Below are 25,809 nucleotides of genomic sequence, written 5' to 3'. Positions count from 1 at the left end.
ATCTGAGGAAAGTTTTGCGCTTACTGTTTTTCTTTTTCTGCTTTTTTTGTTGATTTTCTTTCCTTATTTTTTTGTTTCTTTTAGTTTTTTTTTTTGAAACCGAGTGATATGCCGTTCTCCGATGTGATTATTCATTCTGCTGTTTTATAATTGAATGTTCACTTCACAAAGCATTTTATTGAATTTTGGGGTGGTTAGGGGTTGCTTTCAGACTAGGCTCAAATAAGGTACACAAGTAATGTTACTCCATATTCTTAACTTTATTCACTCAAAAACATTTCAACAACTTAGTAGGAAAAACATAATAAATTAACATTTTGGAACAGCAACAAAAGGAGAAAACATCTCAAGTAGGAATGAATATGTGAAGCAGCTATTAACATAATACTTATTTTAAAAAGTCACTTAATTGTTTTTGATCGTTGAAAAAGCAAGTGAAGTGTGCTCAGCTTGATTATAATCAAGATTGTAATTTCACGGTTGATAAGCCCAAATTCTTGGTTGTCAGTTTGGAAAACTTGCTTTTTGACTTTTTTTTAAATGAAGGTTTTATTTATTTATTTATTTAGGCTGTGTTGGGTCTTCATTGCTGTGCGCGGGCTTTCTCTAGTTGTGGTGAGCAGGGCTACTCTTCGTTGCGGTGCACAGTCTTCTCATTGCTGGGGCCTCTCTTGTTGGGGAGCACGGGCTCCAGGTGTGCGGGCTTCAGTAGTTGTGGCACGTGGGCTTAGCTGCTCCGACGCATGTGGGATCTTCCTGGACCAGGGCTTGACCCCATGTCTTCTGCATTGGCAGGTGGATTCCTAACTACTGCGCTACCAGGGAAGTCCGCATGTTGACTTTTGAACAAGACTCTAGTGCCTTAGGAGATCATATATCAAGATGAATAAGTTTTGTAATTTGTAAGCAAAGACTTATGGTAATAACTTTTTTTTTTAACGATCTAAAATTGACCATAGTGGCTAATAACTCAAAGAGACCAAGTCATTTGTATATGAATCCATAGTAAAAAGTCAAGTGATATGACATTGTCATTTCATAAGTATTATTTATATTGAAAAGATTTGGCCCCAGAGGAAGGATGTTTCATAAATTAAGGGCAGTGTTTAAAAGATTTGGAAATGAAATTTGAACTAGAACACTGGGATATAACAGAGAGGATCATAGTATCATAAAGTGAAATGTTGTCCAATTCATTTGTTGGGAAAACTGTCTTTTTTAAGTACTTAAGTAGAAGAAATAATGAAGTTGTTATTTTTAACATTACTTACATGTGGGGGCCTGGATCTTAAAAGAAGATACGTCTTCCTTTATCTCTCCAAATTCAGGGAATCTTTGAAAAACTGAAATAATTTGAAAAACAAACCAGCAGAGATGACACTTGAATAATTAGGGTTAAATTGTGATTAAAAATAGGTAATTTGTTCAACCAGTTATTAGTGTAACCAGGCAAGGGCTCTTGTGCCTGTGGTGCTGAAAGCCGAACTCTTTTTTTTTTTTTTTTTCTTTTTGCGGTATGTGGGCCTCTCACTGTTGTGGCCTCTCCCGTTGCGGAGCACAGGCTCCGGATGCGCAGGCCCAGCGGCCATGGCTCACGGGCCCAGCCGCTCCGCGGCATATGGGATCCTCCCAGACCGGGGCACGAACCCGTATCCCCTGCATCGGCAGGCGGACTCTTAACCACTGCGCCACCAGGGAGGCCCTGAAAGCCGAACTCTTGACAGTAAGTGTTTGCAGCAAAGTAAGGGTTTATTTGCAGGGCACCAAGCAAGGGAGTGGGAGACAAGCCTCAGATCCACTTCAACTTGGTCTTTGAGTTTAAGGTTCTGGGTTTTTTTTTGTTTTTTGTTTTTGTTTTTTACGGGAAAGAACAGAGAGGCTGGGGTTAATCATCATCTAGGGACATTTCTGTGACATTTCCTAATCATAGTTTTGGGAGTGAGGGTGTCTCTGGTTTATGATTCCCAGGCCAGGTGGTCCATGGCTCAGGGGTCTGTGAGCTCATCTTGTAGTGGAGAAACAACCTGAGTTTATACGTTAATGATGTCATTGACAACAGCAGTTTTAGTACATTAATGATGTTATATGGACAGTGGCAGTTTCAGTCATCTGACTGGTTGATTAGTGTTCAGTTAGCACAGGATTGAGGTCAGAGGGGACCAGAGAAGGAATAAAGTTTTGGGTAGAGAGATTAATCATAAACTCAATAAGGGAACTCGGTTTTAGGGCACCTTGGTGTCATTAGGGAGGCATTGCCTAGTTTCGAATACTGATGTTTATTTAACGTCTTCCTCTCCATAACCAATTATTTCAAGTATTACATAATAAAGTGTGTTGAGTTGGTAGTATATTTTTATACTTGTTATTCTTAAGTCTCTGTGTGTGAGTATGTTTAATTTCTCCCCCTCAGATTTTAGAATCTGTGAGGCAGGGACTGTGGGTCCTCATTTTTTGTCTTTTCCCACAGTAACTGGCATATTGATCAGATATAAGCTCTTCTAGACATTTTAAAAAAACCCACAAAAACCTTGGAAAATCCCTGAAATACAGTTGTGCTTTGCAATCTGTAAAAATATTCCAGACCACAGATTGCTTAGTCTTGTAGGTTTTTAAGACCATCCATTACATGGCCCATCCTCTAATTTATCTCCTTCATCTTCTAATCAAGAGCTGGGTCATTCCTTCCCTAGTTCTCTCCAGTAACAGCCCCACTTAAGTGAATTACGCTGATTTCACTAGGTCCCTAGCCGGTGGGTTTAGCCAATTTAGGAGGTAAGGCTCTCTTGCCTGCCATTGTCATGTGATACTTTCTGTATCTCTTCCAAGAGCAAAGAGATCCTGTGAAAGTGGAGCTTCAAGTTGTTTGAAGGTCACTGTAGCAAGTAATGAAAAGAAGATTGCTAACAAAGGTGGTCAGTTTGTGCTAAGAGGAGAATAGTCCTTGCTGTGGAGCAACAGAGAATGTAATCTGTAGAATTTGGTTTGAGCGTAGACACATTTTGCATTTATTTGAGCAAGTTTCCATCATTGGAGTTCACCTAAAATGATTGATGTAGAAATAAAGTGGGGACTTCCTTGGTGGCGTAGTGGTTAAGAATCCGCCTGCCAATGCAGGGGACACGGGTTCAAGCCCTGGTCCAGGAAGATCCCACATGCCACGGAGCAACTAAGCCCGTATGCCACAACTGCTGAGCCTGTGCTCTAGAGCCCGTGAGCCACAACTACTGAGCCCATGTGCTGCAACTACTGAAGCCAGCACGCTTAGAGCCCGTGCTCTGCAACAAAGAGAAGCCACCACAATGAGAAGCCCGTGCACCGCCACGAAGAGTAGCCCCCGCTCGCCACAACTAGAGAAAGCCTGCGCACAGCAACGAAGACCCAACGCAGCCAGATAAATAAATAATCTTTTAAAAAATAAATAAATAAATAAAGTGGAGGTGATAGGTGCAACTCTGAGCTCTTAGTTTCTAAAGGAGAGGATATAGCTCCAGGCAGCAAAGAATGAAGAATCCACTAATCAGTTAATGAGTTAGATTTTAAAAATAGCTTTATTGAGATATAACTCATATACCATACAGCTTACCCATTTTAAAGTGCACAAGTCAAGGTTTTTATTATATTCACAGGGTTGCACAACCATCATTATAACCTAATTTTAGAACATTTTCACCTTCCTTAAAAGAAACCCTGTACCTATTAGCTGTCACTCCCTCATTCCCACCCTCTCGAGCCCTAGTCTTTCTGTCTATATACATTTCCCTATTCTGGATATTTCATGTAAATGGAATGAGATAATGTGAAGTTTTTGGTGGCTGGCTTCTTTGATTTAGCACAGTGTTTTCAAGGTTCCTTCATGTTGTGGCATGTTTCAGTGGCTTCATTTTTTTTTTGGGGGGGGGGTGGTACGCGAGCCTCTCACTGTCGTGGCCTCTCCCGTTGCAGAGCACAGGCTCCGGTCTCGCAGGCCCAGCGGCCATGGCTCATGGGCCCAGCCGCTCCGCGGCATGTGGGATCTTCCCGGACCGGGGTACGAACCCGTGTCCCCTGCATTGGCAGGCGGACTCTCAACCACTGTGCCACCAGGGAAGCCCTTTTTTTTTTTTTAATTGCTGATTAATATTCCATTCTGTGGGGAAGGAAATCCAAAAAAGAGGGAATATATGTATATGTATAGCTGATTCACTTTTCTATACAACAGAAACTAACACATTATAAAGCAAACTATACTCCAATAAAAATTAATTAAAAAAAAGAAAAAAGGAAAACTAATGAAATCCAAATAAAGTATGAAGTTTAACAACAACAACAACAACAACAAAAATATTCCATTCTGTGGACTGAGTTAGATTTTGCAAAGGGTCTTCTCCTCTGCATTTTGCCCTCTGCACATCTTCATTAGCAGATCCCTGAGATTTTCCAAAGCTGATGGAACTCATTTGGCTCTGTAGTATTGCAAGGTTTTCCTAATTCAGTAGACAGTGAGAACTTAAAAAGGGTTTGGGGTGGTGGGGTTCTTCTGTGGAAAAGCCATTCGTCAAAGCTGGCTCTGCTTAGCCAAGCTCCAAGAATCAGATTCTCAAAATCAGGTGTGGTGCGTAATTTCTGTTTTTACATTGGACAGCGATGCAGGATTGGTCTAGTTACCTCTGTTGAAGACTACTTGAGTGACCAGGGCCCACTGACAGTGGGTCCCTTTCTTTTAACTAGGTTTTGAGGTACCACGTGATTATGTATGTACATATGTATGTATGAAATGTTATTTAACTTGGCAAGTCCAGAAGAAATATTACTATCACTTATTGAATGCTTGAAGTGTTCCAGGTACTTCACATAGATTATCATTAATTTCTCTTTGAGTTGTGCTCCAAAATCCCCAGTGTACAGAGGAGGAAACAGGGGCTTAGGTAAATGACTCTGTCTGTGGTTTCATAGCTGGTGAGTTACAGGATCAGGATGCAAAGCCAAGTTGTCCGTTATGCAACATCTACATGCTGTGTGTGGTGGGGATTGGCTTACAGACTACATGGATACTTGGGGTGGATTCCTTTATACCTTAGGAACTTTATTGCTTTTTGATTTAAGGCACACTTTCAAATCTGGACATGCTTGGTTATTCTGGAACCATTGCAGGATAAGTAGCACATTTTAGAATCAAGTAGCTTGGGATTTTCTTCAGATTTGTAACCATGAACCTTGTTGCATGGGAACACATTGGAAAGGCACTCAAGGTGCTTAACAAAGTGAAGGGTTTGACTGTCATCAATATGGCTGGACCTGACCTTGAATGCTTTTTCTGTTTATCAGTCTGGCATTCTCAAATGGATTTAGTGATTCTCCAGAGGTCCAGCTTGGTTAGTGTAATATGTTCCCTGTTGACATCCTGGTAGACCTGTTCTTGCTGGTGAGTTTGTTTTTGATGTTGATCACAGTGTTTTTTTAAAAAGCTGTTTTTTTCGTTTTTTTTTTTTTTTTTTTTAAAGCAGGGCAGGTGGTGGAGGGCAGAGAAACAGATGAACTTAGTCATAAAAGTTCTTGAAGATATTTATTAATTCTTCACTTCATCTCTGAAAAGGGAGTCCATAGGCCTAAATGGAACAGTCTCCAGATTGGAGTTAGCAGCGGCAACCTTAAAGCACTAGGGCTAGAGCTGTGTAAGAGGAAACAGATGCGACTGGAGGATTGGCCCTAAAAGCATGCCCTGGTCTTATTTGGAGGAAAAACCAAAGAGGATGGTTTCCTGGAATTAGAAATTCAGCCTCTGTACTCTGAGCTGTTTCCTCCAACCTCACACCAGCCTCCATCGTCTCCTGCTTCCTTTTTTTTTTTTTTTTTTCTGTTCTTCCTCTTCGTTTCTGTGCAATAATAAGTTTCCTATTTAAGTGTCAAACCTGAGACCTCGGAGACTCAAATCTAGACTTGGATTCTAGCTCCTCTACTTTAAACTAGAGTGTAACATTGAGTAAGGTAGTAAACATCTGTGAGCCTCACTTTCCTCATCTACAAAATGGGGAGAACACTGGCACCTGTTTCATAGGCGCCATTTACATTCTGTGTAAAACAGGTGGTGCAGTGCCTAGTCCATAAATGCTTAATAACTTATTAGTAATATTATTAGCCTTTGTAGCATTATAGACTAGTCACTTGAGCTAATTGACAAGATAAGGCTTAGTAAGAAAAGGTTAATAGCTGGCTGACTGCATCTTCAGCAAACTGAGATTACCTTTGCTACTCTCACTCAAGTGAGAGTATTGAGCTTCAAAACTAATTTTCTGTTTGTTTTTGTTGGTTGAGGATGATTTCTTTCAGTTTCAGAAAAAAATTATTGAAAGATTTGGTTAGTGAGCAGAATACATTGGTAAGTGGATTTGAATAGATCAATTCCATTGCCTTTAAAGCCATTTGTAGATAAGGATAAGTTAAAAGAAATTTTATTTAATAGTGTGTTGTAGTTCGTTTGGGCTGCTATAACAAAAATACTATAGGCTAAGTGGCTTAAACAACAAACATTTCTCACAGTTCTGGAGGCTGGGAAGGCAGATCAAGGTGCTGGCAGATTCGGTGTCTGATGAGGAACTGCTTCCTAGTTTATAGATAGCTGTCTTCTTGTTCTGTCTTCACATGACAGAAGGGGTCAGGGAGCTCTCTGGGGTGTCTTATAAGGGCACTGATGCCATTTGTTAGGGGCTCCACCCTCATGACCCAGTCACCTAGCAAAGACCCCACCTCCTAATACCATTATATTGAGAGGGTTAGGATTTCAACATATACATTTTGTTTCTAGCATATGAATTCAGTCTGTAGCACAGATCCTTTTTTTTTTTTTTTTTTTTTTTTTTTTGCAGTACGCAGGCCTCTCACTGTTGTGGCCTCTCCCGTTGCGGAGCACAGGCTCCGGATGCTCAGGCTCAGCGGCCATAGCTCATGGGCCTAGCCGCTCCGTGGCATGTGGGATCTTCCCAGACCGGGGCACGAACCCATGTCCCCTGCATCGTCAGGCGGACTCTCAACCACTGCACCACCAGGGAAGCCCTGTAGCACAGATCCTTTATTCCATTCCTCTCCTGCTCATCTTTCCTGAGCATAAAAATATTAAAATATAGCAATTTATATCTCTGCCTTCTGGGATAGATTACGATTAAGGCTAGGAGGCAGGGAGGGTGAAGCCTTCACCATCTTGGTGGAGAGTGTGATCCAACACTGTTCATTTGTCCACCCACCGTCCACATCCTCCTGAGGCTGGCCATGGACCGTGTAACAGACCAGTGGGATGGCAAACAGGAATCAGGAACAAACTGCCCTGTTAAGTGGTGGAAAGCAGACACACTTGGTTCTATGGGAGCTTGTGAAAGAAGGTCAGAGTGATGACTGAGCTGAGATCTGAAGGGAAGTGAAGAGTAGCAGACAGAGCAGAGGGACCAGCAGGTGCTAGGCTCCTGAGGTGGGAAATAGCAGGGTCCCCTTAAAATAAGGCCTGAGCGCTTGGAGCCAAGAAAGGGTAGGCATGATGTAAGATGGGAGTGGAGAGGGGCTCAGGGGCGGTGAGCAGGGCTGTTTAAGAACATGGAAGATAATTGTGGGGATTTGAAGCAGAAGGGTAATCCAGAGTTGCAACTTTATTTTTTTAAGTAAATTTATTTATTTATTTATTTATGGCTGCATTGGGTTTTCGTTGCTGCGAGTGGGCTTTCTCTAGTTGTGGAGAGAGGGTTCTACTCTTCGTTGTGGTGTGTGGGCTTCTCATTTTGGTGGCTTCTCTGGTGGACCTCGGGCTCTGGGTGCTCAGGCTTCAGTAGTTGTGGCACTCGGGTTCAGTAGCTGTGGCTCGCGGGCTCTAGAGCACAGGCTCAGTAGTTGTGGTGCACAGGCTTAGTTGCTCCGCGGCACGTGGGATCTTCCTGGACCAGGGCTCGAACGTGTGTCGCCTGCATTAGCAGGCGGATTCTTAACCACTGCACCACCAGGGAAGCCCTGAGTTGCAACTTTAAACAGAAGTTTCTGCTTCTATGATCTTTCTGAAGCTGTTGCATTGTCACAGAGATAGAGACGAGCAGATTATTAAGATAATCTCAGTTAAAATTGCCTTTAAAAAATGCAAATTCATACTTTATAGTAAGGGAGGCCATTTTTGTGCACTTTCTGGTTATCATCTTTCAAAGACTATTTCTCCCTGTGGGAAAATCTAATCACTGTGGTATGGGAAGTTCTATTCTTGACCAGAGACTGGATGATAACGTTGAATGAACCCTGAAACTGGGTTATTGCTTTCTCAAGGTCACTCCATAGACCCATGGTGTGATAGTTGAGAAGCCTGCCACACATCTGAATGCTTTGTTTTCGTATTCATTTTGTCTGGTGAAAAAACGTGTTTGCCTGGTCTCTAACTGGCAGTTCCAGGGAGACTATCCAGTTTCTGAAAAGTTATCCTTACCACTGTTAAGTGAAGTTATTTCTACTTAAATGATCTAGTCATTGGGGGAAGGGAGGAAAGACTAGAAAACTAAAGATTTTGAACAATTACTGCCTCTCAGGAGTATGACATTGGGGAACAGTAGCGCTAACGGGAAGATTGGCTTTAGGGTCAGTGCAGCAGGTCTGAGCTTTGCTACTTGCTAAGAAGTTCGACCTTGGACAAAGATTGCTAACCTCTGAGCATAACTTTCTTCATCTAGTAAATGGGGCTGTTACTTTTCGGGGTTATTATGACAGTGAAATGAGGTGTAAATGAGGTTCTCATGTAACATCTTGTGTGTTTTTATGGATGCCAAGTAACATATATTTAAGACATCTTTATTTGTATACATTGCTCTTATTGGATGAAAAGGGATTGTTGAAACCAAGAAATAATGTAGTTCACTCAGCAGATAAACCATTGGAAATCTGAAGTTGTGAATAGATTGATTAGGAGGCGATTCACAGTACTCCAGGAGAATTGCTTGCTTTGTGAAAAGATTTACTAAGTGGTTCCTTGAAATATGGTCCCCATTAGTGAACCTGAGATACGATGGACTTAGAAAAATCTGGTTCTGTGCAACTTTTCAACTACACTGTAAAAACCTTGGGTCATTTTCAGCTCTTCTTCTCTCACCCACATACAGTCTATTAGGAAATCTTACTGACTTTAACTTCAAAATATCCAGTATCCGGTTCCTTCTGCCACTCTGGTGTAAGCCACCAAAATCTCTTGCCTCGATTATTAGAACAGCCTCCTGTCATTCTGATTCCACCTTGGCTCCCCTGTAATCAGTTCTTACAGAGCAGCCAGTGATCCTTGAAAAGCTCTAGTCAGATCATGTGATCTTTGCTCAGATCCCTCCAATGTCTTCTCATCCTGTTTATTTATTTATTTTTTTTAAATTAATTTTTATTGGAGTATGGTTGCTTTACAATTTTGTGTAAGTTTCTACTGTACAGCAAAATGAATCAGCTATACATATACATATATCCCTCTTCTTTGGATTTCCTTCCCATTTAGGTCACCATAGTGCATTAAGTAGAGTTCCCTGTGCTATATAGTATGTTCTCATTAGTTGTCTATTTTATACATAGTATCAATAGTGTATATATGTCAGTTCCAGTCTCCCATCTCATCCTGTTTAGATGAAAACCCCAGATTCTTCCTGTGGTTGACAAGGCTTTTGACCACCTGACTCCTGCCTTCTTTTACCTCTGATCTCCTCTCTGCCCATGTCTCGCCCTCCCTCCTAGCCACACCCCCTTCTTCCTTGAACATGCTTGGCATTGCTGCCTTGGCCTTTGGTTATTCCCTCTTCCTGAATGCTCTTCCCCAGATATGCATGTGGCTGAGTCTTCTTCCTTCCTTCCAGTCTTTGCTCAAATATCATCTTCTCACTGAAACCTTCCCTCCTACCTTTAAACTTACAGTCTGATCTCTTCCACCCTTCTGATCCCGGTTCTCCTCCTCTACTTGTGCTCTTTGTCATAGCACTTGTCACCATCTCCCATACTGTATACTTTGCTCATTTATGACATTTCTTGTTTGTCTACCCCTGTTAGAATGGAAGCAGCATGAAGACAAAGATCTGTCTCTCTTGTTCACTTATGTATCTCAAGTGCCTAGGACAGAGCCTGCACAAAATAGGTGCTAATACATAGTTGTTGAATGAATGAAAATATTCAGGTATTCCAGTGTTTTTGAGGGATAGTGTATTTTTTTTTTTTTTTTTTTTTTTGCGGTATGCGGGCCTCTCACTGTTGTGGCCTCCCCCGTTGCGGAGCACAGGCTCCGGACGCGCAGGCTCAGCGGCCATGGCTCACGGGCCCAGCCGCTCTGCGGCATATGGGATCCTCCCAGACCGGGGCACGAACCCGTATCCCCTGCATCGGCAGGCGGACTCTCAACCACTTGCGCCACCAGGGAGGCCCAAGGGATAGTGTATTTTTTGTGGGGAATTATCTTCTCTTTCTATATTCTCTTATTAGTTGTAAATCTAAGAAATGTTAGTGGTCTCCCCACCTCTAAAAATGAAATTATTTAGTCTAAAAACAAAATATAGACTATAACCCCAGGAAGAAGTTCTCATAGTATAGACCCTGGAACTAGACTGCCCTGAATGTCTTTGTGTCCCAGAAGTGCCTGTACTTACCACTTCTTTCTGCTTCTGTGTCCTTTTGCTTATGCAGAGACATTCAGTAGTTTCAGGGGTTGTTGAATGTTGATCTCTCTCTGCCTGGAGCACTCTTTCTTCTGTTGTTCACTCTTCCTTACTCCTCCTGTTCATGAAATTCTACCTACTTTTCAGAGTCCGGATTCTGAATGTTTATGTGCAGCTGCCCACATGGAAGCCATCATGTACTTTTGGAACTCTGATAGTGCTTAGGATCATTAGGAGGCAGAAGAGACTAATGATAGAATAACAAAACTAGAAGGGCTGTTGGTGACCTCTTCAGTTGAACTATTAGGGAAATAAGCTGGAAGAGGCAATGACTTGCTCAAGTTCATTCATCCAGTTAGAGATTGTTTAGGCAAGAGGGTCGGTCAGTGGCAAAGAGCAGAAAATGGGGGTTGCATCGGTGGTCGGTTGATTAAAAGCAGTGGTAGGCGTGATGAGCAGCAGGCCCTGACAGCAGAATAGAAGAGATTTGTCAGGGATGAATTAGGAGAGGAAAACTGGCGAGGAGGACAGGCAGAGGTGACGAGTGGTAACAGGAAGGGTGCTGGCAGAACTGAACTTCATCACATTTCCGCAGCTGGTCTGGGGCAAAAAGCCTTCTCTGGACAAGAGCCTGAACTCTCGAAGAAATGACACACATCTCTGTAGCCCCGAGGGTACCATTATTTCCTACTCTTGGTGCACTCCTACATGGATGTTAAGACCGGGGGACTTCTTCACTGTGTATAGTGCTACAAGCCAAGTGGGTCGATCCATTATCTCTTATCTATAGTCTTGGCTGTGCCTGTAGCCCTAACTACAGATGAAGTTGATGACACTAAATTGCCAAGGAAATACTGTATAGTTTTCAGGATTGCTTCTCAAGGTGGCCAGCAAAGGGTGCAGTATCCTTTAGAAGTTTAAATTCCAGTTTTAGAGTTCCCTTAACCTTCCTCGTATGTAGAAAACTCATTCTCCAGACTGGTTTTACTGTAATGCTGGCAGTAACTGCTCACCACCAAGCTCACTTCCAGCAGAAATACTGCCAAGCTTGCTTTAATGATTGTTGAAACTCCCATCTTGTCACATAAACAGACCTAATAAAGTAAGCAAGCTCCCCTAATCTTGCACATTCAGTCATAATTTTGCTGTGGAACAGGGAGCAGCTGCCTATCTGTGTGTTCCAATACCTATCATTGCCTGTCATGAGAAAGGAGGGGATGATCTCTTTATAGATAATGTGAAAAAAACCCAACGTGTTAGACAATGATGTTCACACATTCTGAATTAGAGGAGGCTGAATTAATGAAATTTTACCGTAATGATGACATCTTAATTTACAAATTGCTCTTGCAAGTATTCTCAAAGGATTGCCATAACCACCCTGTAGTTATTATTTCCACGTAGTATTCCAGGACCAGAGGGAGCTGCAGGGACTGGAACAGGGGTTACACAGCTAGTAAATGACACAAGAAAGTGAATCTAGGTTTTCTGAGTACGGGCTCCTGCCAAATTTCCTGCCGAAGCTCCTGATAAGGGTGATTTTAAGGCAATTTGCAATACCTGTCCAAGAGCTTATACGTCGGAGACTTCCTCAAATGTTGTCTGAAAGTGAAAGATCTGTTTATGCCAATATCCATGGGACCTAAGAATCAGTTGGATGTGCTGGTTAAAAATAGAGAGTCTAGGGCTTCCCTGGTGGCGCAGTGGTTGAGCGTCAGCCTGCCGATGCAGGGGACACGGGTTCGAGCCCTGGTCTGGGAAGATCCCACATGCCGCGGAGCGGTTAGGCCCGTGAGCCATGGCCGCTGAGTCTGCGCGTCTGGAGCCTGTGCTCCGCAACGGGAGAGGCCACAACAGTGAGAGGCCCATGTACCACACACACACACACACAAAAATAGAGAGTCTAGGGCTTCACTACAGACCCACTCAATCAAACTCTCTAAGAAAAGAACATGGGAAAATGTATTTTTAACAAATTAAGTTGATTCTTAAGATCATGCATTTTGGGAAACACTGGACTGGGGTTGGGCTAGCCTTAGAAGAAGGCAGTGGACTATACATGTAGGCTTTTTAGCCAGATAGCTATTCTTGGTACCAGGGCTTGGTTTATAATAGTGTTAAAACTTCAAGTGATTTTTGTACTAAATATTTACTTATAACTTTGACAGTTAAATAAAGATTCTATTTTAGGCTAGTTCTGTGTTTGTACATTTGAAATAGATTAGAAAAAACAAAGAGAAAACTTGAAACTTCTCTGTGTTGATATGCAGTGAGAACCACACCCAGCACACCGAGTCTTTACTGATTGGAGATTGGCGGTGAGGGTAGTGGGGTCAATAAGAATGGTTTTTGGTAGATGCAAATAATGGAAATTTTACTTTGCTTTTGGTAAGACCATAGGAAGAATAGCTGAGGACTTTGGCAGCTTCACTATAAAGAATTGAGAGAACAATATGTCCTTATTTAATATTTGTGATTTTTTTTAGTGGCCCCATTTCTTAGTTTATATTTATTACATTTATAGACAAGAACGTTTTAAGTCTGCTTTCTTTCTTTATAGATGGATTTTAAAAAAATTATCCTTATTGTGAAATTAATATAAGTGATTCTTATTGGGCCAATAGACTGGAGAGGATGTTCTTTTTCTTTAAACAAAAAATTAAAGTCCTCCAAATGGGGAAACAGCAGCAAAATGGTCTTAGGTTTAACCAGAAGAAATTTCTATTATAGTTGGCAATCTGAATGACTTTTGTAGTGATTAAACAGTGGAATCGGGTCATTCATTCATTCAGCAGAGAGTCATTATGTGCTGACTATGTGCTTGGCGTACTGCACTGGGTCTGGAAGTTAGTGGTGAGCAAGAAAGCTTTGGTCGCTACCTTCTTTGTTCTAGTAGAGGACACAGATCATTGCATAAGCAGCTCCGAAAAGTTTAGCAGGAGCCAGCCATGGGAACACCTCTTCGGGGGTTTAAAGGTTTCTGGAAGAAGTCACACTTAATCCAAGGTGTGGAAGAAAAGAGGTAGTAGGAAGATGATGATGATGTTAATAATAGTAATAAGACAAAATGTTTGTTAAAAAGCTTACCATGGGGCTTCCCTGGTGGCGCAGTGGTTGAGAGTCCGCCTGCCGATGCAGGGGACGTGGGTTCGTGCCCCGGTCCGGGAGGATCCCACATGCCGCGGAGCGGCTGGGCCCGTGAGCCATGGCCGCTGAGCCTGCGCGTCTGGAGCCTGTGCTCCTCAACGGGAGAGGCCACAACAGTGAGAGGCCCGTGTACCGCAAAAAAAAAAAAAAAAAAAAAAAAAGCTTACCATTTACCAGATACTCTTCTAAATGCCTCAGTGAATTCATTTACTCCTCACGCACTCCAGTAAGGTAGGTCCTATCCCCATCTGACTGAAAGAAAGCTAAGATAATAGAGAGGTCAAGCAGTTTGTCTGAAGGCACATGGCTAGGAAGAGGAGGAGCCCCTGGGATTGGAACTCCTGTGAACTCTGCAAACTGCACTGATGAATGAGAAGTGGGCGGGTGAGGGGGTTGGAGGACAGGGGAGTTTTTCCAGCCGAGAGAAGACTTGCGTGAAGACCTTGCAGAAAGTGAGAGCATTCAACAACTTTGGGCAGACAGTCCTTGGGAGGAGAGAGGCAAGAGATAAGACTTAGAGAAATGGGCAGCGGGCCAGTCCTAAAGGACCTTGAGGCTCCGTGAGGGTTTTATTTATCCTCAGGGCAGTGGGAAGTCATTGAAAGATTTTAAGCAGTAGATGTCATGATCAAGTTTGTATTTGGACCGCTTGCTCTGGCATTTTGGAGAATGGATGTGGAGGGAGCCACCCAGGAGATGGGGGGGGACCAGCAGGAGACTGGTGGCGGTGGTAAGCCAGGCGCTGGGTGATGGTGGCTTGGATTAAGGTCGTGGGGCAGGGACTGAGCGGGGGAGTCAGACGAGAGACAGAGGTAGAAGTCCTGGGCCCTTGTCACAGGCAGGTTGCGCGGGTGAAGGAGGCGGCAGAGGCTGACACTGGGCACCGACCACGGAAACCCAAAGAGAAGGAGCAGGGTTTGGGAGGAAAGCAGTGATTCCCGTGTGGTTCTGGGTGGATGTCTGGCAGTCTTCCTGTAGATTAGCACTGGCCCAAGCCTGATGTTCTGAATTCCTTACCAAAGTCCTTTGGCTCAGCAGTCATTTATAGTTGTCAAAAATTATATGCTGTATCTTACGATCTATAGAAACTTTGGAGCCTCAACATGTAATATCTTAGGACAAGGAGAACATTATTTTTGAGCTGTTTGAGTGTATCCCATGTAGCACTTGGTGGCTTAGTTTGGTAAATGTTTGTTATTTCCTTTTTAGGCAGAAAAGCAGGGAAACACAATCAGAAGACCTGAGTTCAGAGTCCACCTTCCTTTGACATTTATTATCTGTGGAATTTTCAGTCAGCCTCTCTGTTTATTGCATCTATCAAATATGTCTAAAAATACCCACTCTGTATATCTTCAGAGATATTGAGTCTCTGAATCGTGTCTGGAAACACTGTACAAAGCATTATGCACAAAGAGGACATGGGGCCTTTTTCCCCCTTCCATCTTCAGTTAGAAACCTAGAAATAGAGTTGCCCCCTGAGTTGATTGGAGCCTTTGTGTGAGGTTCAAATTGCTTCAGAGATTTATTTTGGGATCTGTTGCACATTTGTCATGATCAACACCTAAGTTTCTTTTGATGTGATTATCTAATATATGTCAATTTTAGAATGTACCTAAAACTATTTTTTAAACAACTTTGTTGATGTAAGCCGGGTTTCTGCATTAAAAATTAAACGAATTTAGCCACAAATTATGTTAATTTTAAATAAAATACTTCAACTTTATTTTTAACATATGCAATGGCTGTGGCTAGGTATAATGGATTAAGGATATAGTTAAGTTATTGGCAGTGAAGTGTCATTTCAACTCTGATGTAATTGGAACACTCTCAAGTTTGACATAACTGTTTAAAGTTCCATTATTGTATTAGAAGCGTTATTGTAAGAGGTAATTAGAAGTTCCTGTCATTTCTCACTCAATACCCTACTGTTTTTGTCTCAGGCTTAAAGATATTCAGAGAGTACTTTTTCTTTAGTTAAAGGTTTTCTGTTCCAATCTTCATTTAAGCTCGATTCTTATGAATTACGACACTGATGACATAATGGTACTTTTTAGGTCTCCAGAGCAAAAGTATCGTCTTTGATATGAGGACATAGTTTCCAGATGTACTTCGATTCTACTTTTTAAAAATATAGCGAAGATTAGGACCATGTGTAAACACCCAAATCTTCTAATAATACTTGCTTCAAAATACATTACTTCTTTGAAAATTGTGGATTACTTTTTTTTTTTTTTTTTTGTCAGTGTGTTAATGTTTCTTCAAATGGAAACATTTACTTTTCTCTCCTTTCGTATTCCTATCTTTGGGTTCTCCCAGAAGCAGATACTGAGACAGGGACTCAAGTGCAGTCAGTTTGTTTGGAAGGTGATCCCAGGAAATACCAGTAGGGAGGGAGACAGGGAAGGGAACACAGCCAATAAAGGGGCTATTATCAAGCCCTGTGATCACCTGTAGCTAGTGTAGCACTCAAGTTTCAGAGCTCCTTCACCTGCAGGGCCTGGAAGCTCAAGTATTTTATATACCAATGGCCATTAGTCACTGGTTGAGGGCTGTTGGTGGTGAGGAACATTAATTCGATAGTACTTATGTCCACTGTGCACTTGGGTGTTGCTGGCTTCAGCCACCAGATAAAGCCCTTGGGGCGAAGAGACACATTTGGAATGTGCTGTCCAATGGTGTGGTCAGGATGGATATGGACAGGGCACTACCAGCTTAGCTGTAATTCTCATCACCATATTTGCCCTTGCTTTCATTTTCTTTAAACAAAGCAACGAATAAAGACCAAGGAAAAGGTAGAGGAGTTATTTCCTGGAAATAATAAAAGAAATATAGTAGATTTGAAGCATAAGTTGGTATATGTTATAATCTTTCACTGTGGATGGGAGATTTGCTGCCTCTCAGGGTGGTTGATGGATTAGCCTGTTTTAGGTGTTTTTACACTTTTTATAAATACAGATGACTGACTAAATATTGAACGAACTTCATTAGGATTGTGTTTGCATTAAGGTATGAATTAATCTCTTCCTCTCCATAATTTAATTCTGATCTACTAAACAGGAGATGGTTGCCATATGGTCAGTACAGAGTGAGTGCAGCATTTGAGGGAGTTTTGGCAGATGTGGTTGGTTGCTTGCTTGTTGACAGAATGCCGGATTTGTGTAGGTATTGGACAACCATATACTTCAGAGGAGGATGGCCCTCTCCTCAGACCTAGGGGCCCAATTGTAGTTTACACTTATTTTGATGATTCCTCTTTCCTTGCTAGAGATTGGTTTAGGAATGGGCATGTAGCATAGTTCTGGCCAATGAGATGTAAGAAATCTCCTGGAGCGAGGGCTTCTGAGAAGCTTTCCTCCCCTTTCAAAAGAGGCAGAAGGAAGGGTACTGGTCTGTGAGGATGTGTTGCCTGTAGCCGTCTTTGAGACCAGAGGGGACAAACTGAGGAAGGAACCAGCACACTGAGGGCTGCAGAGCAGAAAGATGGAAAGCATCTAGGTCTTTGATTCCGTCATTGAGCTGCTGAATTCACCCATTCTGGTGGTGCCTTACACTTCCTGTTGTTTTGAGATAATAAACCCCATTTTTCTTAAAGCTATTTCTGTTATTTCAGCTGAAAGCATCCTAACCTACAGATTCAGTAGAAAAGTAGGGAGATTTTCTTGTTTTGAGTAAAATTTTATAATTGATTTAAGGTCCTATAGACTTGGATAAACAATATATTGCAGTTCATTTGAATACTGAAATGGATGAAAGGAGGCTAACTTTGGTATGAGATATGATTGCATGTCTCACTAAACAAATAAAGTCTAATTCCTGATTATGCTGGTCATTGAGTTCTTGGCCATATTAGGCCATTAAATTATTTTAGTCAGCTCTACAGTTAATAAAGCCAAAGAGTATAAGTATGTGAAAACTGTCATATTGCCAAGATTCTTTGCGAACTGTTACCAAATGATTTAGGAATATTGGGTTTTCAGTTAATTTGAAGTAAATGCCATAAGATGGTCTACTTTAAGTTAGTCTAAGTAACTTTATTTTTAGGGAGTACCTAGTAATCTGAAGACTTTGACCCAGTATAGTTCAACTGAATTGGAAAAGGATCAGGACTGGGTATGAAGAAGTGAAGGTGGGGTGGGTGTATGTTATGTGTGGGTCTGTTACTATCCTTAGAGTTTATTTCTCTCTAATTCCATTTCAAAGCCAGTAAGAAGTCAATAGTGTTCATTACCCTGGTGGTATATTCTTAGCTTTGCCATTTCCCCATATTAATGTATTATTAATATAAAAATTATGAAATCCATTTCAAATATTCCTGGTTGGGACAATAGTTGAGTATAAGGTTAGAGATTCAGTGTTATTTACATTCCCTTGTTTTTAAAGTCCAAATGGGGAAATGTGCCGTCTGAGTCACTGAGAAGCTGGAACAAAGATACAGGAGCTTAGGGACATGGATTCTGCTTTGTATCTCAGATGGCGATATGGCCTTACTGATGCTGAGTTTGTTTTAAGAACCAGGAGAGCCTGATGTGTGAATCTAAATACTGTTTTAAAAAGAAGATAGAGATTGAGTTCATCTTGAATAGCAGTGATGCAAGGACCAAGTCTAAAAGGACTGTAGGGCCTCCCTGGTGGCGCAAGTGGTTAAGAGTCCGCCTGCCGATGCAGGGGATACGGGTTCGTGCCCCGGTCTGGGAGGATCCCATATGCCGCGGAGCGGCTGGGCCCGTGAGCCATGGCCGCTGGGCCTGCGCATCCGGAGCCTGTGCTCCGCAACGGGAGAGGCCACAACAGTGAGAGGCCCACATACCGCAAAAAGAAAAAAAAAATAAAAGGACTGTAGTACAATAAGAAATTAAGCCTCTCGGGCCTATCAAGACTCAGGTTGGCCATGCACCATCGCTGGGGCTCAAGGGAAGCTGTGCTTCTTTGTGTGGGTGTGTCACTTCTGATAGGAGAGATTCGGTAACTTACTCAAATTTTGTCCCTTGAATGAAGGGGAGTGTGTGTGTGTTCTTTTCCTGCCTTCCTCTTTCAGAGGTGAAACACTCATGGGTTTTGGAACGATGACTATTCTTGTGTTTAAGAAACAGGTATTATTTAAGGTAAGGTATTATTGCTGATAAGTGACAGAATCTAACTCTCTGGTAACGGATCAAAGGCAAGTATAAGAAGACTAGGACAGTTGTTATCACCAGTTTTAACTTTGTAGTCTTTATGCCTCTTTTTCTTCTGTATTTGTTGTTACATTTTTATATTACTACCATTTCTGCCCCTTATTTGGTATTGGCACCTCATATCAGGCATACAACATATATCATGGATATTGTATCATCTATTCTCGAGCTGTCTCCATACTCCCATCATTAATCTTTCATTTAATTGATTCAACAAATATTTGATCATCTTTGGTGTGCTGGGGGGGGGATAGCAGTGAACAAAATGGGCCAAGTGTTGGCTTTCATGGAACTTGCATTTTAATAGGGAAGGATGGACAACAAACAAATAAATATTTGGTAAGTCTTGCGATGAGATGTACTAAGAAGAAAAATAAAACAAGGTAGACAATAGAGAATAACAAGAGCATGGAGAGGAAGTTTGTATCCCTGCTAGTTTTATATAGGGTGGTTAGGCAAGATTTTCTCATGAGGTGACATTTGAACTCAGACCTGAATGCAGTTGCCTCTCTCCACTCCAACCATACTGGCCTCCTTGCTGTTCCCTGTGCATCTACAGCACAGACTTTGTACTAGTTTATCCTTCTGCCTAGAAGACTCTTCTTATGGTTAGCCATGCTTTAAATAAATGGGGAAAAGGATTGGGAGCGATCAGTTGTGTTATCAGGCAGATGGAATTCCTTCTTCTCTTAGGACTGCAGAGGATTGGTCTGCCTGCCACTGAATTATGTAGAAGATCCTAGCTGGAACTTATGGATTTCTTTGATGCGCTTAAAATAACATGAATAACTTGTTTAAATGTACATGATATTTAGAAGATCTTTCTGAAGGCTTAATCCCACCCAAGTTATTCTGCCCCATTTGCTACCTTAAAAAATTAATTTGATCTATCTGTAATAAAAAACTAACTTTTACTGTTTTGTCATTGGACCTAATAAAAGTGATTCCCTGGGTAATATCCATACAGTTGTCCTCCATCACTTTACTTTCAACACAATAAAGGCTTAGAAAGCTTACTGATAAGTTGGAGCCTAGAAACAGTTTTATTCAAAAGCAGTTTTTAAAACAACAAAAGCCTGTTGTTTTATAAGCTCCTCTGAAAGCTGTACATTTATTGACTTTATCGAGAAGTGCAGTATTTGTGTCTCTTTTACTAATCTTTTTCCTAAGCATATTGAAACTACACCCTTATGATTGATTAGGTTTGTAAAGAAAAGACAGCTATAAACGAACTGCTGAATAGCATCCCCTATTGGCTTATCTCTAAAATGATAATGCAAAAAACAGAAAATAAATAAAACCTATTTTTTCTGAGCTTATGATTTATGTCATTGCAAAAGAACTGAGTCATTCAACACCACATTCTCATGGTGATGCCTTGTTGGGACCGTAGTAGTCGTGTATATGCTTGTTGAAGAGGAGAATTTCTATTTGCACTTACTCTTTAGATTATTCTGTACCTGAAGTGGGTCATTTTCACCATTTAAAAAAATCATTCTTTGCTTTCCGCCTCATCTTTTATTTACACTTTATATAGATAGTGGTGTTTGGAATATATTTTTTTTGTTTTAGCTGTTAGCCAATTAGTGATTATCTTTTATAATGGTTTTCAAGGAGAACAGAGATAGGTAAAATTCAGAAATGTTACTGAAACATCCTTTCTGAGAGCAGCTTTAACCTCATTTCCCACCCATACTTTTTCTGGAACCGCAGAACAGACCAAATTAGGTTTCACCAAATTTTCTTTTAGCTAACTGTGCCCTCCAGTGGAGAAAACACAGGGCAGTGAAATAGCCCAGGTAATAAGCAGCAGAGAGGAGGTGACGTAACACATCAAGAGCCAAGCTGCATAACTATTTTCTACATAAAAGAAAGAGCTTGTTTTTACCCCTCATAAGCAAGAATACTATGCATTAGGCCTCCTCTTTATGGGTTTGTTGAATGTCCAAAGAGGGATTTATCAGTAGTGCTTTGACTTCATTGCTTCATCAAAATAGTTGATGGAACGCTTTGCGGCGTTTTGTCCCCTCCGTATGGCGTATGCAGTTTGTGAAACATCAGGCAAGTTTAGTAAGAGCTGAGAGTAGGGAGTAATTGGAGTTTTCCCCCTAGAATGAGCTTAAACAATAACTTTTTTTTCATTTTTAAAGAGACAGAAGAAAACCCGAAATTAATTTAGTGGATGTACACAATAAACATCTTGCTTCTGTACCTATGTATATTTAAAGCATTTGGAAAATTGTGAATGGACCACTACTCCCGTCTTTTCTGAACAGAAGGGGCTGCTGCCTTGTGCTCTGACTGCTGGTCTGAACGTAGTGGTCTTCTGGTGACCACGGCCTTCATCTGTGGGTATGGTGACTGCGTGTGCCTGAGCCCCTGAGAGCACTGCAGAGGCACATACTCAGAACACGGGTTGGTACATGTACAGCTCTGGGCTGGGGGATGAAGCCAGAGTTAGGGGGTGCTGAATTCTGCTGCGTGATGATGGGCACATTGTGCCTGCAGGCTTGCTCTGTGTCTCTGCACTTCTAGGGTCAGAGAACTGGATCACTTGGTTGAAGGGGAAACATAAAAAGAGATTTGATGGTAGTTTTTGTGTTGGTGGAAATTTGGAGATATGTTTCGCTAAAATAATTTAGTGGGTGATATCTGAGAAACAGTAAACATAGGCTTTCTTTTTCTTGACTTACAAAAACCTGGGCCAACTGGCCTTACAGTGAATTGTCATTTGAAATTTTCAACATGTTCAAGAAATATAAGCTTCCTTTATCTTATTATTATTATTTTTGCAGTACGCGGGCCTCTCACTGCTGTGGCCTCTCCCGTTGCGGAGCACAGGCTCTGGACGCGCAGCCTCAGCGGCCATGACTCACAGGCCCAGCCGCTCCGCGGCATGTGGGATCTTCCCAGACCGGGGTACGAACCCGTGTCCCCTGCGTCGGCAGGCGGACTCTCAACCACTGCACCACCAGGGAAGCCCCCTTTATCTTATTTTAATGGAGTATACATTAGGTAAACTTTTTTACACATAGAGTGATTGTTAAAATTTAGGCATATGGAGGACAACTAGAAATAAAAATACATGACTTAAAAATCTTAAAAATGCAGATTTTGGAGCAAGAATCTTTGCATAGTAAACTTCAAAAGGCATAGTGTCTTTCACCTGAGCATCTTTTTGCAAAACAATATAAATATCTAAAGGAGACACTGCCAGACTGAACTCATTTTTAAAAAAGTGTATGTGGACTTTCAGAGGGGAATTTTGAAATTTTTGAGGGGAAATTATGACTGTGATTTAAGTTCTTTAAATATTATTTACCTTTATCACTTTAATTTCAGTTATTTATTTATTTATTTATAAAATTTATTTATTTATTTATTTTTGGCTGCGTTGGGTCTTCGTTGCTGCGCGCGGGCTTTCTCTAGTTGCAGCGAGCGGGGTCTACTCTTTGTTGTGGTGCACGGCCTTCTCATTGCGTTGGCTTCTCTTGTTGCGTTGCATGGGCTCTAGGCATGCGTGCTCAGTAGTTGTGGCGCACGGGCTTAGCTGCTCCGTGGCATGTGGGATCTTCCCAGACCAGTGCCGGAACCCGTGTCCCCTGCATTGGAAGGCGGATTCTTAACCACTGCGCCACCAGAGAAGTCCGTATCACTTTTATTTTAAATAATGAATTACTGTTTTAAGATCTGGTTCACTTTGAACTGTAATAACTGACCCTAGAGGGCGCTGATGAGCACCAAACACTTTCTAAAAATTTATATTGAAGGTGATTTTTATTAAAATGAAGTTTCCTTTGGTTTTTAATTTAGTACTTGAACATAAATACATATTTTGCCTCCCAAGAGAGCCCAAAGCAAACATACTTAGTTTTTTTTTCAATTGGGTAAATAATTTACCATTATATTTTGAAATTCTTTGAAAATTCCTTTGAATTTGTGCAATTTCTGTAAACCATCTTTGCATCCCGCTTTTGGAAGCTTGTTTAATATTTCAAAAGAAAAGAACCTACTTCATGGATATAAAATACAAATCTTAGTACTGGATAGATTTGCCATCTTTTAAATTCAGATAACTTTGCAGAGATATTTATTTTAATGCTTTAGAAAGAAACTCTTCCAAAAGTGTATTCTAAAGTTAGATTTTATAGAATTAACATTTAGCTATTAGAGTCCCAAGTAAAATATGCTTTATATATTTTAGGAGATAAAATACTTTAAAAGTATAGTGTGATATATTAATTTGAAGAAAGTGATCAGACTTTTAACATGGGAAAGCTTTTAGAAGATTGCTCCTTTTACCCAAACTCCGAAGATGGTGATGTTGAAGATGTACATTAAGAAAAAGGTCTATGTTACAGGGAGGAAAGTTTGCTAAACAAAATTAGCATTGCCAATTAGTATTGCCATTAATTGGAATATTAGTCACTTCAAAGAATGAATTTTTACATAAACTTGCATCCTCTCAACCTATGAAAAAATGATACATTTCCTTTTCTTCTGACTACCCCTCTGTTTAACATTTCTTCTGAACTATCACACTGTTTTCATTACTGCAGGCAGGAAGCCATATTGAAAGAATTCTCTCAGTAATTTGATATGAAACTATTTCACTGAAGGCAGTGTTGTCCAATAGAACTTTCCATGATGATGGGAATATTTTTTTTTCTTTAAATAAATTTATTTATTTTTTATTTTATTTTTGGCTGCATTGGGTCTTCGTTGCTGCGCACGGGCTTTCTCTAGTCGCGGTGAGCGGGAGCTACTCTTCATGTGTGCAGGCTTCTCACTGCGGCAGCTTCTCTTGGTGCTGAGCACGGGCTCCAGGCGCGCGGGCTTCAGTAGTTGTGGCTTGCGGACTCTAGAACACAGGCTCAGTAATTGTGGCGCACGGGCTTAGTTGCTCCTCGGCATGTGAGATCTTCCTGGACCAGGGCTCGAACCCGTGTCCCCTGCATTGGCAGGCGGATTCTTAACCACTGTGCCACCAGGGAAGCCCAATGATGGGAATATTCTATATGTGCACTGTACGGTTTGGTAGTTACCAACTACATGTGGCCTTTGAGCACTTGAAATGTGGCTAGTGCAACTGAGGAACTGAATTTTTAATTTTATCTAATTGAAATTAAAATTAAATTAAAATTAATAGCCATGTGGCTAGTGACTACTGTGATGGACAGTGTAGATTTAAAGTGCCTCTGCTGAGTGATAGATATATCAGGGATTGGTTATGACTCTGATGGTATGTATGCATATCCATTCATCCTCTGCATTTTTATAATCTTGCCTGAGATTCTTTTTTTTATTTTTATTTTTTTTCGGTACGCGGGCCTCTCACTGTTGTGGCCTCTCCTGTTGCAGAGCACAGGCTCCGGACGCTCAGGCTCAGTGGCCATGGCTCACGGGCCCAGCCGCTCCGCGGCATGTGGGTTCTTCCCGGACCGGGGCACGAACCCGTGTCCCCTGCATCGGCAGGCGGACTCTCAACCACTGCGCCACCAGGGAAGCCCTTGCCTGAGATTCTATAATATGTAAACATCTGGCTTTAAAATAACTACCTCTATGTGGAAAGAAGAGGAATTTTGTTCTGAAAACCAAGTTGATGTGTCTGTTTAGGTCTAGAATTCTGTGACTCTTAACACCCATAAATTAAAGTGTTTGTGCCCTTTGGTTATAGCACAAACCATGAATGTTTTCTTCATGTTAAATACAATTACATGTTAAAATACAGATACACAGGATATGACAACTGACTGCAAATGGAGTGACTGATTAAAACGAAGCAAAAAAAACCCCAACACACTAAAATCATGTCTGGTAAATAATGTTAAAAAGTTTGAATGATGCTTTATAGTTTCCCAGGCAGTTGCAATTCAATCTTCTTCTTGGATTATTAGCCCCATTTTACAGGTGAGGGAACCATGATTTAATCAAAGTTTAAGGCTTATTCGTTCATTCAACAGACATTTATTTTTCATTTACGATTATACGTAGATTTCTGGGTTAGAAATGGAAGAACAGCCTTCCCTTGGAGGAACTAACAATCTAGTGGGGGCAATTAAACAAATAAATAAGAAATTATAGTATGTTCAATACTGTGCTCTATTTATGCAAAGGATACAGTGGAAGAGCGGGAGCAGCCCCTGACTGATAGGACATCGGGAGTCCTCCAGGAGAAGAATGTGGGGGAAGGGCACTCCAGGAAGAGGAGATAGCAGGAGCAAAGGTGTGAAAGTGCTCATGTTCTAAGCAGGGAATAAAGTTAGTACACTGAAGATACCTGAAAACTCAGGTGTTCAAAATTTACTAGTGGTATTACATCATCTTGACCTCATTTTTTCTTCTAGCTCAGCCTGAAAAAGGGCTGGGCTAAAAAGAACTCCTGGTACAGTGATAAAGCATCCAAGTAACAATTTCAAGGAGAAAGTTAAAACTAGATTTAGTTATTTGGCAAACACTAACTTACAATATTGATGTGCTTACTAGAAATCATTTTGTTTATTAAAGCAGATCCCTAAAGGTCTCTTTGTTTCCCTTGCTTGTTCCTACTTTCACACCTTTGCTCCTGCTGTCTCCACAGGACTTTAATTCACTGCTGTTTTTCCAGGGCCTAGAACAGTTCCTGACACATATTAGGTGCTCAGTAAATATTTGGTGAATGAAGAAATGAGTTCTAGGTTATTATCCTAGAAGTCACTGTGAATGTTTAAAAGTATTAAAATGTGTTTTTTTCAAACTTGAAAAATTCAGACATTTTTATTATTCACAGTGGCCTTCCTACCCCACCACCCGATGTTTCACTTACCTGTTGTATATAACAAGCTATCCTAAAACTCAGTGGTTTAAGAAAGCAACCAAATATATTATTGCTAACG

General features: G+C 41.2%; 1 protein-coding gene across 1 annotated transcript in view; it reads left to right on the top strand.

Annotated features, from left to right (window-relative positions):
• Positions 1-25,809, top strand: part of HSD17B12 (hydroxysteroid 17-beta dehydrogenase 12) — a 169,452-nt gene that overhangs the window by 1,045 nt on the left and 142,598 nt on the right. The gene's annotated exons all lie outside the window — the stretch shown is intronic.

This window comes from Mesoplodon densirostris, chromosome 7 (assembly GCF_025265405.1).
Source record: "Mesoplodon densirostris isolate mMesDen1 chromosome 7, mMesDen1 primary haplotype, whole genome shotgun sequence".
NCBI classification, from domain to species: Eukaryota; Metazoa; Chordata; class Mammalia; order Artiodactyla; family Ziphiidae; genus Mesoplodon; species Mesoplodon densirostris.
Note: the sequence above shows the minus strand (reverse complement) of the source record. Positions and strands in the feature narration are given on the sequence as shown.